Source organism: Arachis stenosperma, chromosome 9 (assembly GCF_014773155.1).
Source record: "Arachis stenosperma cultivar V10309 chromosome 9, arast.V10309.gnm1.PFL2, whole genome shotgun sequence".
NCBI lineage: Eukaryota > Viridiplantae > Streptophyta > Magnoliopsida > Fabales > Fabaceae > Arachis > Arachis stenosperma.
Window position 1 is genome coordinate 63,705,282 of NC_080385.1, and position 13,138 is coordinate 63,718,419.

At 40.4% G+C, this 13,138-nt stretch overlaps 1 non-coding gene across 1 annotated transcript; it reads right to left on the bottom strand.

The window, feature by feature from the left end:
• Positions 1 to 5,477: 5,477 nt before the first annotated feature.
• On the bottom strand, positions 5,478 to 5,585 carry LOC130953977 (small nucleolar RNA R71). Its single transcript, XR_009076136.1, has one exon. It is a non-coding gene; the product is annotated as a small nucleolar RNA R71 (small nucleolar RNA).
• Positions 5,586 to 13,138: the final 7,553 nt, after the last annotated feature.

Here is a 13,138-nt window from a genome sequence, read left to right on the forward strand (position 1 = left end):
ATAGGCTGAACAATAGCAAGCCTTTTCCATCATCTTCTCAGCAACAGACAGAGAATTCTGAACAAAACACTTCTAATTTAGCCAATCTAATTTCTGATCTGTCAAAGGCCACTTTCAGTTTCATGAGTGAAACAAAATCCTCCATCAGAAATCTAGAGGCACAAGTGGGCCAGCTGAGTAAGAAAGTCATTGAAACTCCTCCTAGTATTCTCCCAAGCAATACAGAAGAGAATCCAAAAGGAGAGTGCAAGGCCATTGATGTGATCAATATGGCCGAATGCACAAGGGAGGAGAAGGACGAAAATCCTAGTGAGGAAGACCTCCTGGGACATCCCTCAAGCAAGAAGGAGTTTTCCATTAAGGATCCAAAGGAATCTGAGGCTTATATAGAGACCATAGAGATTCCATTAAATCTCCTTCTGCCATTCATGAGCTCTGAAGACTATTCTTCCTCTGAAGAGGATGAAGATGTGACTGGAGAGCAAGTTGCTCAATATTTAGGAGCTATCATGAAGCTGAACACCAAGTTGTTTGGTAATGAGACTTGGGAAAGTGAACCTCCCTTGCTTATTAGTGAACTAGATACCTGGATTCAGCAAATTTTACCTCAAAAGAGACAAGATCCTGGCAAGTTCTTAATACCTTGTACCATAGGCACCATGACCTTTGAAAAAGCTCTATGTGATCTGGGGTCAGGGATAAATCTTATGCCACTCTCTGTAATGGAGAAGCTGGGGATCATTGAGGTACAACCTGCCTTATTCTCATTACAATTGGCAGACAAGTCATTAAGACAAGCTTATGGAGTAGTAGAGGACGTGTTAGTAAAGGTTGAAGGCCTTTACATCCCTGCTGATTTCATAATCTTAGACACTAGGAAGGAAGAGGATGAATGCATCATCCTTGGAAGACCTTTTCTAGCCACAGCAGGAGCTGTGATAGATGTCAACAGAGGTGAATTAGTCCTTCAATTGAATGGGGACTACCTTGTGTTTAAGGCACATGGCCATCCCTCAGTGACAAAAGAGAGTAAGCATGAAGAGCTTCTCTCAGTTCACAGTCAAACTCTAAGTTTGGTGTTGGGAGGCCACAACCAAACACTAAGTTTGATGTTAAGACCCCATATCCAAACTCTAAGTTTTGTGTTGGGACTATACAACATTGACCTAATCACCTGTGAGGCTCCATGAGACCCCACTGTCAGGCTAATGACATTAAAAGAGTGCTTGTTGGGAGGCAACCCAATTTTTATTTATCTAATTTTAATTTTATTTTATTGTTATTTTGTGTTTTATTAGGTACATGATCATGTAGAGTCACAAAAAAAATATAAAAATTAAAAACAAAATCAAAAACAGTAGAAGAAAAATCACACCCTGGAGGAAGGACAGACTGGCGTTCAACGCCAGTAAGGAGCATCTGGCTGGCGTTCATCGCCAGAACAGAGCATGAATCTGGCGCTGAACACCAGAAACAAGCAATATTCTGGCGTTTGAACGCCAGAAATGTGCCTTAAGGAAAGCTGGCGCTGGACGCCAGTAACAAGCATGGAACTGGCATTCAACGCCAGAAACATGCTACACATGGGCGTTGAACGCCCAGAGTGTGCATCATTGATGAGCGGATAATTTGTATACTTTTTGGCATTGTTTTTAGTATGTTTTTGTTATGATTTAGTTAGTTTTTATTATATTTTTATTAGTTTTTAATTAAAATTCACTTTTCTGGACTTTACTATGAGTTTGTGTGTTTTTCTGTGATTTCAGGTATTTTCTGGCTGAAATTGAGGGACCTGAGCAAAAATCTGATCCAGAGACTCAAAAGGACTGCAGATGCTGTTGGATTCTGACCTCCCTGCACTCGAAGTGGATTTTCTGGAGCTACAGAAGCCCAATTGGCGCGCTCTCAACGGCGTTGGAAAGTAGACATCCTGGGCTTTCCAGCAATATATAATAGTCCATACTTTGCCCAAGATTTGATGGCTCAAACCGGCGTTCAAAGTCACCTCAAGAAATCCCAGCGTTAAACGCCGGAACTGGCACCTAAATGGGAGTTAAACGCCCAAACTGGCACCAAAATGGGAGTTAAACGCCAAGAAGAGTCTCTACACGAAAATTACTTCATTGCTCAGCCCAAGCATACACCAAGTGGGCCCGGAAGTGGATTTTTATGTCATTTACTCACCTTTGTACACCTTAGGCTACTAGTTTTCTATATATAGAACCTTTTACTATTGTATTTTCATCTTTGGATTATTTTTAGATCCTTTGATCATCTTCGGACATCTAGTTCTTAGATCATTGGGGGCTGGCCTCACGGCCATGCCTAGACCCTGTTCTTATGTATTTTCAACGGTGGAGTTTCTACACACCATAGATTAAGGTGTGGAGCTCTGCTGTACCTCGAGTATTAATGCAATTACTATTGTTCTTCTATTCAATCCCGCTTGTTCTTTGTCCAAGATATCACTTGTTCTTCAACTTGATGAATGTGATGATCCGTGACACTCATCATCATTCTCACCCATGAACAAGGTGACTGACAACCATTCTTGTTCTACAAGCATCTGAGGCTTAGTGAATATCTCTTGGATTTCTGATTGCATGATGCATGGTTGATCGCCTGACAACCGAGTGCTCGCCTGACAAACGAGCCAGCCATTCCGTGAGATCAGAGTCTTCGTGGTATAGGCAAGAACTGATGGCAGCATTCAAGAGAATCCGGAAGGTCTAACCTTGTCTGTGGTATTCTGAGTAGGATTCAATGACTGAATGACTGTGACGTGCTTCAAACTCCTAGCAGGCTAGGGCGTTAGTGACAGACGCAAAAGTATCAATGGATATTATTCCGGCCTGAACGAGAACCGACAGCTGAATTCCGCTATGCCGTGACAGGACATATGCAATCGCTTTCACTGAGAGGATGGGAGGTAGCTGCTGACAACAGTGAGACCCTACACAAGCTTGCCATGGAAAGGAGTAAGAAAGGATTGGATGAAGACAGTAAGAAAGCAGAGAGACGGAAGGGAAGGCACTTTCATACGCTTGTCTGAAGCTCTTACACCAATGATATACATAAGTATCTCTATCTTTATCTTTATGTTATTTTCGTTCATCACCATTATACATTTGAGTCTGCCTGACTGAGATTTACAAGATGACCATAGCTTGCTTCATACCACCAATCTCCGTGGGATCGACCCTTACTCGCGTAAGGTTTATTACTTGGACGACCCAGTGCACTTGCTGGTTAGTTGTGCGAAGTTGTGTTTATGCCATGGTAGTGAGCACCAAGTCTTTGGAGCCATTACTAGGGATTGTTTATGTTTTGAAAAAGTATTGATCACAATTTCGTGCACCAAGTTTTTGGCGCCGTTGCCGGGGATTGTTCTTGTGTATGGACAACTGACGGTTCATCTTGTTGCTTAGATTAGGTATTTTTTTTCTTCAGAGTTCTTAAGAATGAATTCTAGTGTTTCAAGGTGATGTTCTTATCATCACCAAAGCTGATTGATCATCATCAATTTAGCTCTTGAATGCAATGTCTTGCTGAAGCTCAGCTAGCTATGTCTAATTCCTTTAGACTAAAGCTTTAGACTAACATTGCATGATTCCTGGAATTCTCATTAAGAACTTTGATACCTTTATTTTCCTTTTCACTTAATTTTCGAAAAAAAGCCAAAAAATTTACAAAATCATAAAATCCAAAAATATTTCTTGTTTGAGTCTAGAGTCTCATCTTAAGTTTGGTGTCAATTGCATGTTTCTGTTCTTCTTGCATTTTTCGAATTTATGCATGTGTCTTAATTAATCTTCAAGTTGTTCTTGATGATTTCCTTGTTTTGATCTTTGAATTCTATTGACTTGAGTGTTTTGTTGTTTCTCATATGCATTCTTATTTTGTTAGTGTCAATAGTATACAAACTGCTAAGTTTGGTGTCCTGCATGCATTGTTATTTGATTCTTGTTGCATTTTGATTATTAAAAATCCAAAAATATTTTTAATTTGTGTCTTTTCAAGTCAATAATACAGAGAATTGAAGATTCAGAACATACTGCAGAGGAATTACACAGAAAAAGCTGAGCATTCAAAAATGCCCAGTGAAGAAGGCAGACTGGCGTTTAAACGCCAGCCAGGGTACCTGGTTGGGCGTTTAACGCCCAAAAAGGGTGCATTTTGGGCGTTAAACGCCAGAATGGATACCATTCTGGGCGTTTAACGCCAGGATGGTGCTAGGGGGAAGATTTTGTTTTTCAAATCAATTTTTTTTAAGTTTTCAAAGTTTTTCAAAATCAAATCTTTTTCAAATCATATCTTTTCAATCAAATGTTTTCAAAATCAATTTTTTTCCTTTTTCAAAGATACTTACTAACAATTAATGATTTGATTGAACATTTTTTGCCTATTCTGTTAAGGAAGGTTTTATGTTTGATTCATATCTTTTCTTGTTAGGCAAGTCATTAATCCTTAAAATCATATCTTTTCAAATTGTTTTCAAATCAAATCTTTTAAAATTGTTTTCAAATCATATCTTCTCAATCACATCTTTTTAAAACCATAACTTTTCAATCAAATCTTTTTAATCACATCTTTTTCAAAATAGTTTTCAATCAAATCTTTTTGATTTCTAATTTCAAAATCTTTTTCAAAAATCACTTGATTTCTTTTCCACTCTTATTTTCGAAAATCAATTAAGTGTTTTTCAAAATGTTTTCAAAATCTTTTACTTAAATTTTCGAAAATTACTTCCCTTCTTCTCACATCCTTCTATTCATGGACTAACATTATTCTTTAATGCAAAATTCGAACTCCATCTTCTTTGATAAGTTCGAATTTTCTACTTCTGTCTTCCATTTTTCTTCCTCTGACACCTCAAGGAATCTCTATACTGTGACAAAGAGGATTCTATATTTTCTTGCTCTCTTCTCTTTCATATGAGCAGGAGCAGAGACAAAGGCATTCTTGTTGAAGCTGACCCTGAACCCGAAAGGACCTTGAAGAGAAAGCTAAGAGAAGCCAAAGCACAATTCTCTTTAGAGGACCTGACCGAATTCTTCAAAGAAGAAGAAGACATGGCAGCCGAAAACAACAACAATGCCAACAATGCAAGGAAGGTGCTGGGTGACTTTACTGCACCTACTCCCGACTTCTATGGGAGAAGCATCTCTATCCCTGCCATTGGAGCAAACAACTTTGAGCTTAAGCCTCAATTAGTTTCTCTAATGCAACAGAATTGCAAGTTCCATGGACTTCCAATGGAAGATCCTCATCAGTTTTTAGCTGAATTCTTGCAAATCTGTGACACAGTCAAGACTAATGGGGTTAACCCTGAGGTCTACAGACTGATGCTATTCCCTTTTGCTGTAAGAGACAGAGCTAGAATATGGTTGGACTCTCAACCTAAAGAAAGCCTGGACTCTTGGGAAAAGCTAGTCAATGCCTTCTTGGCAAAGTTCTTTCCACCACAAAGATGGAGTAAGCTTAGAGTGGAAGTCCAAACCTTCAGACAGAAGGATGGAGAATCCCTCTATGAAGCTTGGGAAAGATACAAACAATTAATTAGAAAATGTCCTTCTGACATGCTTTTTGAATGGAGCATCATAGGTATTTTCTATGATGGTCTCTCTGAACTATCTAAGATGTCCTTGGATAGCTCTGCTGGAGGATCTCTTCATCTGAAGAAGACGCCTGCAGAAGCTCAAGAATTGATTGAAATGGTTGCAAATAACCAATTCATGTACACTTCTGAAAGGAATCCTGTGAACAATGGGACTAGTCAGAAGAAAGGAGTTCTTGAGATTGACACTCTGAATGCCATATTGGCTCAGAACAAGATATTGACTCAACAAGTCAATTTAATTTCTCAAAGTCTGTCTGGAATGCAAAATGCACCAAACAGTACTAAGGATGCTTCATCTGAGGAAGAAGCTTATGATCCTGAGAACCCTTCAATGGAAGAGGTGAATTACCTAGGAGAACCCTATGGAAACACCTACAATTCTTCATGGAGAAATCACCCCAATTTCTCATGGAAGAATCAAGAGAGACCTCAACAAGGTTTCAATAACAATAATGGTGGAAGAAACAGGTTTAGCAATAGCAAGCCTTTTCCATCATCTTCTCAGCAACAGACAGAGAGTTCTAAGCAGAATACTTCTGACTTAGCAACAATGGTCTCTGATCTAATAAAGACCACTCGAAGTTTCATGAATGAAACAAGGTCCTCCATCAGAAATTTGGAAGGACAAGTGGGTCAGCTGAGCAAGAAAGTTACTGAACTCCCTCCTAGCACTCTCCCAAGTAATACAGAAGAAAATCCAAAAGGAGAGTGCAAAGCCATAGACATGGCCGAATATGGAGAGGAAAGAGAGGAGGAGGACGCCACTGAGGAAGACCTCAGTGGGCGTGTACCAATCTCCTCTGAGTTCCTCAATGAGGAACAATGGGAATCTGAGGCTCAAAATGAGACCATAGAGATTCCATTGGACTTACTTCTGCCATTCATGAGCTCTGATGAGTATTCTTCCTCTGAAGAGGATGAGTATGTCACTGAAGAGCAAGTTGCTAAATACCTTGGAGCAATCATGAAGCTAAATGACAAGTTATTTGGAAATGAGACTTGGGAAGATGAACCTCCCTTGCTCACCAAAGAACTGGATGACTTGTCTAGGCAGAAATTACCTCAAAAGAGACAAGATCCTGGGAAGTGCATGGATGAATCCATCATCCTTGGCAGACCCTTCCTGGCCACAGCAAAGGCTGTGATTGATGTTGATAGAGGTGAATTAATCATTCAAGTGAATGAAGAATCCTCTGTGTTTAAGGCTCAAGGATATCCCTCTGTCACCATGGAGAGGAAGCATAAAGAGCTTCTCTCAAAACAGAGCCAAGCAGAGCCCCCACAGTCAAACTCTAAGTTTGGTGTTGGGAGGCCACAACCAAACTCTAAGTTTGGTGTTGAACCCCCACATTCAAACTCTAAGTTTGGTGTTGGGAGGTTCCAACACGGTTCTGAGTATTTCTGAGGCTCCATGAGAGTCCTCTGTCAAGCTAATGACATTAAAGAAGCGCTTGTTGGGAGGCAACCCAATGTTTTATAGTTAACTATTTTCTTTTGTTATTTTATCTTTTTTGTAGGTTGATGATCATAAGAAGTCACAAAAATAATGAAAAAAGCAAAAACAGAATGAAAAACAGGAAGAAAAACAGCACACCCTGGAGGAAGAAGCTGCTGGCGTTTAAACGCCAGTAAGCCTAGCAGTTGGGCGTTTAACGCCCAGTCTGGCACCATTCTGGGCGTTTAACGCCAGAAAGGGGCACCAGACTGGCGTTAAACGCCAGGAAAGGGCTATAACCTGGCGTTAAACGCCAGAAATGGGCATCAGCCCGGCGTTTAACGCCAGAAATGGCTCAAAACGTGGATTTTGATGCCATTTGGTGCAGGGATGACTTTTCCTTGACACCTAAGGATCTGTGGACCCCACAGGATCCCCATAAACCCCACCACTCTTTCTCTTCTTCTTCACCCATTCACCAATCACCTCAACATCTCTTTCTCTTCACCACTCACATCCATCCTTCATAAACCACTACTTCTTCCCCTTCTGGCCGAACCACAAAGCCATCTCCCTCTCCTCCATTTCTTCTTCTTCTACTCTCTTCTTTCTTCTTTTGCTCGAGGACGAGCAAACCTTTTAAGTTTGGTGTGGTAAAAGCGTTGCTTTTTTGTTTTTCCATAACCATTTATGGCATCCAGAGCCGGTTCAACTGAGAAGGCATGACCTCAAGCCCATCACTAAGAAGAAGATGGAGCAAACAAGAGACCCCTCTCATCATGAGATCCCTGAGATACCTCAAGGGATGCACTTTCCTCCACAAGACTATTGGGAGCAACTGAACACCTCCCTAGGAGAATTAAGTTCCAACATGGGACAACTAAGGGTGGAGCACCAAGAACATGCCATCCTCCTCCATGAAATTGGAGAAGATCAAAGGATCATGAGAGAGGAGCAACAAAGACAAGGAAGAGACATTGAGGAGCTCAAGCACTCCATAGGATCTTCAAGAGAAAGAAAGAGCCGCCATCACTAAGGTGGACCCGTTCTTTAATCTCCTTGTTCTTTATTCTTCTATTTTTTTTTTCGAATTTTAGTGCTTTATGTTTATCCACGTTTGTGTCTTATGATCATTAGTGTCTTAGTGTCTATGCCTTAAAGCTATCAATATGAATCCATCACCTTTCTTAAATGAAAACTGTTTTTATCACAAAAGAACAAGAAGTACAGGATTTCAAATTCATCTTTAAAACTAGCTTAATTAGTTTGATGTGGTGACAATACTTTTTGTTTTCTGAATGTATGCTTGAACAGTGCATATGTCTTTTGAATTTGTGGTTCATGAATGTTAAAATTGTTGGCTCTTGAAAGAATGATGAAAAAGAAGACATGTTACTGAGGATCTGAAAAATCATAAAAATGATTCTTGAAGCAAGAAAAAGCAGTGAATACAAAAAAAAAAAAACGAAAAGAAAAAGGGAGAAAAAGAAAAAGGAAGAAAAAGAAAGAAAAAGAAAGAAATAAAGTTGTGATCCACGGCAAAAAGAGTGTGCTTAAGAACCCTGGACACCTCTAATTGGGGACTCTAGCAAAGCTGAGTCACAATCTGAAAAGGTTCACCCAATTATGTGTCTGTGGCATGTATGTATCCGGTGGTAATACTGGAAGACAGAGTGCTTTGGGCCACGGCCAAGACTCATAAAGTAGCTGTGTTCAAGAATCATCATACTTAACTAGGAGAATCAATAACACTATCTGGATTCTGAGTTCCTAAAGAAGCCAATCATTCTGAATTTCAAAGGATAGAGTGAGATGCCAAAACTGTTCGGAGGCAAAAAGCTACTAGTCCCGCTCATCTAATTTGGAGCTAAGTTTCATTGATAATTTGGAGTCTATAGTATATTCTCTTCTTTTTATCTTATTTGATTTTCAGTTGCTTGGGGACAAGCAACAATTTAAGTTTGGTGTTGTGATGAGCGGATAATTTGTATACTTTTTGGCATTGTTTTTAGTATGTTTTTGTTATGATTTAGTTAGTTTTTATTATATTTTTATTAGTTTTTAATTAAAATTCACTTTTCTGGACTTTACTATGAGTTTGTGTGTTTTTCTGTGATTTCAGGTATTTTCTGGCTGAAATTGAGGGACCTGAGCAAAAATCTGATCCAGAGACTCAAAAGGACTGCAGATGCTGTTGGATTCTGACCTCCCTGCACTCGAAGTGGATTTTCTGGAGCTACAGAAGCCCAATTGGCGCGCTCTCAACGGCGTTGGAAAGTAGACATCCTGGGCTTTCCAGCAATATATAATAGTCCATACTTTGCCCAAGATTTGATGGCCCAAACCGGCGTTCAAAGTCACCTCAAGAAATCCCAGCGTTAAACGCCGGAACTGGCACCTAAATGGGAGTTAAACGCCCAAACTGGCACCAAAATGGGAGTTAAACGCCAAGAAGAGTCTCTACACGAAAATTACTTCATTGCTCAGCCCAAGCATACACCAAGTGGGCCCGGAAGTGGATTTTTATGTCATTTACTCACCTTTGTACACCTTAGGCTACTAGTTTTCTATATATAGAACCTTTTACTATTGTATTTTCATCTTTGGATTATTTTTAGATCCTTTGATCATCTTCGGACATCTAGTTCTTAGATCATTGGGGGCTGGCCTCACGGCCATGCCTAGACCCTGTTCTTATGTATTTTCAACGGTGGAGTTTCTACACACCATAGATTAAGGTGTGGAGCTCTGCTGTACCTCGAGTATTAATGCAATTACTATTGTTCTTCTATTCAATCCCGCTTGTTCTTTGTCCAAGATATCACTTGTTCTTCAACTTGATGAATGTGATGATCCGTGACACTCATCATCATTCTCACCCATGAACAAGGTGACTGACAACCATTCTTGTTCTACAAGCATCTGAGGCTTAGTGAATATCTCTTGGATTTCTGATTGCATGATGCATGGTTGATCGCCTGACAACCGAGTGCTCGCCTGACAAACGAGCCAGCCATTCCGTGAGATCAGAGTCTTCGTGGTATAGGCAAGAACTGATGGCAGCATTCAAGAGAATCCGGAAGGTCTAACCTTGTCTGTGGTATTCTGAGTAGGATTCAATGACTGAATGACTGTGACGTGCTTCAAACTCCTAGCAGGCTAGGGCGTTAGTGACAGACGCAAAAGTATCAATGGATATTATTCCGGCCTGAACGAGAACCGACAGCTGAATTCCGCTATGCCGTGACAGGACATATGCAATCGCTTTCACTGAGAGGATGGGAGGTAGCTGCTGACAACAGTGAGACCCTACACAAGCTTGCCATGGAAAGGAGTAAGAAAGGATTGGATGAAGACAGTAAGAAAGCAGAGAGACGGAAGGGAAGGCACTTTCATACGCTTGTCTGAAGCTCTTACACCAATGATATACATAAGTATCTCTATCTTTATCTTTATGTTATTTTCGTTCATCACCATTATACATTTGAGTCTGCCTGACTGAGATTTACAAGATGACCATAGCTTGCTTCATACCACCAATCTCCGTGGGATCGACCCTTACTCGCGTAAGGTTTATTACTTGGACGACCCAGTGCACTTGCTGGTTAGTTGTGCGAAGTTGTGTTTATGCCATGGTAGTGAGCACCAAGTCTTTGGAGCCATTACTAGGGATTGTTTATGTTTTGAAAAAGTATTGATCACAATTTCGTGCACCAATCATCTCGGCGTTTAAATGCCAGAATGGTGTGCAAAGGCATTCTACATGCCTAATTGGTGCAGGGATGTAAATCTTTGACACCTCAGGATCTGTGGACCCCATAGGATCATCTCAGGGTTTGTGGACCCCACAGGATCCAAACCTAACATATTCCCACCTTACCTCCTAATCCTATAACACTCTTCCCCATATCACACTTCCCAACAACTTCAATCTCTCTTCCCAATTACCCCATTCACCACTCACATCCATCCACTCTTCCCCATAAACCCCACCTACCTTCAAAATTCAAAAATCTTTCCCACCCAAACCCACCCTAAATGGCCAAACCTACCCTCTCCCCCCTCCCTATATATACCATTCCATTCTACTTCATTTCCACACAATAAAACCCCCTCTTCTATACCTTGGCCGAATCTATCTCCCCTTCTCCTCCATATTTTCTTCTTCTTCTTCTTCTCTTCTTTCTTCTCTTGCTCGAGGGCGAGCAATATTTTAAGTTTAGTGTGGTAAAAGCATAAGCTTTTTGTTTTTCCATTACCATCAATGGCACCTAAGGCCAAAGAATCCTCTAGAAAAGGAAAAGGGAAGACAAAAGCTTCCACCTCCGAGTCATGGGAGATGGAAAGATTCATCTCCAAAAGCCATCAAGACCACTTCTATGATGTTGTGGCAAAGAAGAAGGTGATCCCTGAGGTCCCTTTCAAGCTCAAGAAAAATGAGTATCCGGAGATCCGACATGAAATCCGAAGAAGAGGTTGAGAAGTCCTAACCAACCCCATGCAACAAGTCAGAATCTTAATGGTTCAAGAGTTCTATGCCAATGCATGGATCACTAGGAACCATGATCAAAGAATGAACCCGAGTCCAAAGAATTATCTCACAATGGTTCGGGGGAAATACTTAGATTTTAGTCCGGAAAATGTGAGGTTGGCGTTCCACTTGCCCATGATGCAAGGAGATGTACGCCCCTACACTAGAAGGGTCAACTTTAATCAAAGGTTGGACCAAGTCCTAATGGACATATGTGTGGAAGGAGCTCAATGGAAAAGAGACTCCAAAGGCAAGCCAGTTCAACTGAGAAGACTGGACCTCAAGCCTGTGGCTAGAGGATGGTTGGAGTTCATTCAACGCTCCATCATTCCCACTAGCAACCGATCTGAAGTTACTGTGGATCAGGCCATCATGATTCATAGCATCATGATTGGAGAGGAAGTAGAAGTTCATGAAGTCATCTCCAATGAAATCTACAAAATAGCCGAAAAGCCCTCCACCATGGCAAGGCTAGCTTTTCCTCACCTTATTTGCCATCTATGTTACTCAGCTGGAGTTATCATAGAAGGAGACATCCCCATTGAAGAGGATAAGCCCATCACCAAGAAGAGGATGGAGCAAGCAAGAGAGACCCTCCACGGATCTCAAGAGATGCATGAGGAAGCTCATCATCAAGAAATCCCTGAGATGCCTCAAGGCATGCACTTTCCTCCCAACAACTATTGGGAACAACTCAACACTTCCTTAGAAGATTTGAGCTACAATGTGGAACAATTAAGGGTGGAACATCATGAGCACTCCATCATTCTCCATGAAATAAGAGAAGAACAAAGAGCAATGAGGGAGGAGCAACAAAGGCAAGGAAGGGACATAGAAGAGCTTAAGGACATTGTTGGTCCTTCAAGAAGAAGACGCCACTAAGGTGGATTCATTCCTTGTTCTTATTTCTTTCTGCTTTTTGGTTTTTATGTTGTGTTTTGTGTCTCTACTTCATGATCATTAGTGTTTGGTAACTATGTCTTAAAGTTATGAATAAAATCCATTAATCCTTCACCTCTCTTAAAAGAAAAATGTTTTAATTCAAAGGAACAAGAAGTACATGAATTTCGAATTTATCCTTGAATTTAATTTAATTATATTGATGTGGTGACAATACTTTTTGTTTTCTGAATGAATGCTTAAATAGTGCATATTTTTGATCTTGTTGTTTATGAATGTTAAAATTGTTGGATCTTGAAAGAATGATGAACAAGGAGAAATGTTATTGATAATCTGAAAAATCATGGAATTGATTCTTGAAGCAAGAAAAAGCAGTGAAAATCAAAAGCTTGCGAAGAAAAAAAAAGTATATATATATATATAGAAAGAAAAAGAAAAAGCAAGCAGAAAAAGCCAATAGCCCTTAAAACCAAAAGGCAAGGGTAAAAAGGATCCAAGGCTTTGAGCATCAATGGATAGGAGGGCCCAAGGAAATAAAATCCAGGCCTAAGCGGCTAATTCAAGCTATCCCTAACCATGTGCTTGTGGCATGCAGGTCCAAGTGAAAAGCTTGAGACTGAGTGGTTAAAGTCGTGATCCAAAGCAAAAGAGT